This window comes from Tupaia chinensis, unplaced genomic scaffold (genome assembly GCF_000334495.1).
Source record: "Tupaia chinensis unplaced genomic scaffold, TupChi_1.0 Scaffold000037_20, whole genome shotgun sequence".
Classification (NCBI taxonomy): Eukaryota; Metazoa; Chordata; class Mammalia; order Scandentia; family Tupaiidae; genus Tupaia; species Tupaia belangeri.
In genome coordinates, this window is record NW_006159479.1 from 1584434 (window position 1) to 1587647 (window position 3214).

Genomic DNA, 3214 nt, shown 5'->3' on the forward strand with positions numbered 1-3214 from the left:
AAAAATCTCACAAGACTTAGTACTAAAATGTCTTCAAAGGGAATTTTGAACCAAGCCTTACTTTGCCTAAAAGGATGATTCTGAATCTGTCATTTCACAGTTCTTTCATTCACTTACGGATTTTCTAAGTCAACTCAGAGGTAACTTGTTGACTTTTTTCATGTTTCTCAGTGGAATTGTATCAGCTATCTGGGTGCCCCAAGCCATCATTGAATTCAGGAAGGATTGGAGAGCATCTAGACTTTGTTCATGATCCACGTAGGGGGCATCTACTACTATATCCTTAGCCACATTGGTGCCCAGACATTGACAGAAATACTCATGCAAGAGTGCTGTTTACTTATCTCACTTGCGAATAAAAGTTCAGTAGGATCATTTTGTGTCCCTCTTGGTACTATGGTAAGGATCCTTCAGGTCTATTGCCTTCTGAGAGACCCCAGCTCTCCCTAGTATTCTTCATTACTAAAGCTTCTCAGGCTCAGGTGCCCAGACTCTTTGGACTGCCCTATCTGGTCTAGTGTTCTTCTCTGCACCCAGTGGCAAAGAAGGCATGTGTGCCCTCACTGCTTTTCCAGGTTCCACTCAGGAAGCAAGACAGAGGCATCTTCTATTCTGATGAGACTTTTTCTTCCTCTTGTGGTTTTTTGTTGTTGTTTGTTTTTACCAAAATGAGTTTTATTGGTATTGATATTTACTATATAAACATACAGTGGTAATTCTTGGCACCAAGTTCTGTGTCCACATATGAAAAATATAAGAAATTAGTAATGTCATTTTGAAGAGGGTGTTGTCACAGATAATTTACCAAGTTCAAGGTAGGCAGGTTTTTGTTCTACAAAATCCAGTATTATTCCCTTAGTACTTTATAAATGGAATTTTATTCTACTTGTATCCATTTCCTGGGGCTTATGGACCCATTCATATTCCCCATATTTAGAAACAAAGGTTCCTTTCTGAAGAGATCTTAATTTTAAGGTAAACTGTGGTCTAAGTACCTGAATTCCCACTTTCTTTTCACTCTTGAATGTCTATCTATGAACTCTGAAGAAAATATAATCCCAGTGATTGTGGAATGTAGCAACTTGCCTGCCAATAAATTGAGGATCATGGGAGAAGAGAGATGCAAGCATATGTTCAACTGAATGTCCTAGCCGTGCTGTAAAATTACTCAGTATTACTTCAGGTTTGTGCTCTGTGGAGTCCTTGCCCCTTAATTTCTTTAGGAAGACAAACCATTTGGCAAGTGACTCAAAATAAGTCCATTTGGTGTTTTATGATGTTCATGAATAACAATCAGATCTGTGAAATCTCTCGAGATGCACTGAGAAGTAATTTTTTCAGAGCCAGTCCTCTTCTGTAATAAACGTGCGAGTTTGGTATAACTGTAGACAGCTGTTCACAGAGTCTTACTGTTCTCCCTTGAGGTCTGTCTGATGCTGTGATGAGAATCTTGGGAGAAGTCCCTTCAAGTAAGAAGCGAGTTCATCTGTAGCTTCATCATAAGCAACCTCTTCGCTGTTAGGACCTACTGTGGTTTCATCAGGCACTCGCTGGTTGTCAATGGTCTTGGGTACTGGCTTTGGTGGAGCCTTGTCACCAAGAGCCTCTCTTTCTTTTTTAATGTTTTTTTTTTTTTTTCTAGCTGCTAACTTTTCCTTCCACTGCTACTGTTTCCACCGTGTGAACATTGTCATTGCTGTTTGTTGTTAATCTCTGAAATGCTGAACCCTGGAGGAAAAGTAGTCCCTTTGGGGGCTGGACCCCACCTTCGGTCACCCCATCCCCAGCGGTTGTTGCTTCCTGAGGTTCTTTGGTAGCAGCTTTCCTTTCAAGCTTTTCTTCCTGCTGCCGCCACTGTCATCCCCAACCTTCGCCATGGTGTCCGCTCTTTTGCTTCTGTAAGGAAACCCCCTTGTGGTTTTTGATCCCAGAAGAGTGTAGTATCTCCTAACCTCCTTTGGTATGACTTTCCTTTTACTCTCTCTTCCTCCTCAAGCCCGAGGTAGGGCAGTTTATGGTGACAAGGTTCATTAATAATCTATTGCTGCATAACAAATAGCATGCAAACCTTTTAATTTTCAACAACAACTCATATTAAATTTGGGGATAGAGAATCCAGGAGCAGATTAGCAGGGGAGGAGGGGGTGGGGGGGTGACTGTTCTTGTTGTTTGTTTTGTGTTTTAAATAATGGCACAGGGTGCATGTGCGAGTCTGAGAGAGAAAGAGAGAGAGAGAGAAAGAGAGAGTGAAAGAGAAAGTACCTTCCAGTGGTGCCTAGCCACACTGTATTCCTTTTTCCTCCAGTTCTCTGTTTGGTCAGGATCCTGAGCACGGGTGTGCACACTTGGCATATCGTATAAGCCATTGGGGCAAGGACTTGAACCATGATGAGCCATGTAGGATCTGGCTTCCTTTGGGCAGCTCCTAAATCCTATACTATGAGGACACCCTCTCCTTTATTAAAACTTTCTTTTAAGAATTAAAAGAATTAAGGGACCAGCAGTTAGCATGATTATATTGCTGGATTCCCACATAGCTGACTGTGGTTTAAGTCTCAGACCTGGCAGCTTAAAACTCATACCGGGCACATGTACACACATGCCCAAAATCCCTATAGGAGAATGGAGAGGAAGGGATTGAAGCATGGTCATCCCCACTGTGGGGTGATTTTTTGCTTTTTGTCTCTCTGGTGACTGCATGTGCCTCATAGCAGAAATCTTTCTCTAAAAAAACAAAATAAATAAATAAGATATATCAAAATTAACCTACATATTTAATGCAATCCTGATCCAGTTATCTGAGACATTCTTTAGAGAAAAAATATCATAAACTTTGGAATCAAACAAAACCACAATATTAAAAATACAATAAACTAGGAGGAATCTCACTACTTGACTGTACAGTATACTTCAAAGCAGTGATAATTAAAACAGTATGGTTGGGCCTAAAAATAAATAACAGACCAATGGGACAGAATAGACAATCCAAAAATAACCCCTAAATCGTATAGTCAACTGATCTTTGATAAAAGATATAAGACAAAGCAGTGGAGAAAAGAAAATCTCTTTGGCAAATGGTGTTATGAAAATTGAATATCTCTCTGCAGAAAAATGAAACTGGACCCCTCTCGCTGTTAACTACAATTAACTCAAAAATGAATCAAACATTTAAATATAAAGCCTCTAAACACAAAACTACACAAAATGTAGGGAA

The 3214-nt window shown here is 40.1% G+C and overlaps 1 pseudogene; it reads right to left on the reverse strand.

Moving 5' to 3' along the window:
- Positions 1 to 863: 863 nt before the first annotated feature.
- On the reverse strand, positions 864 to 1877 carry LOC102475437 (ribosome production factor 1 pseudogene; annotated as a pseudogene).
- Between the last annotated feature and the right edge of the window lie 1337 nt (positions 1878 to 3214).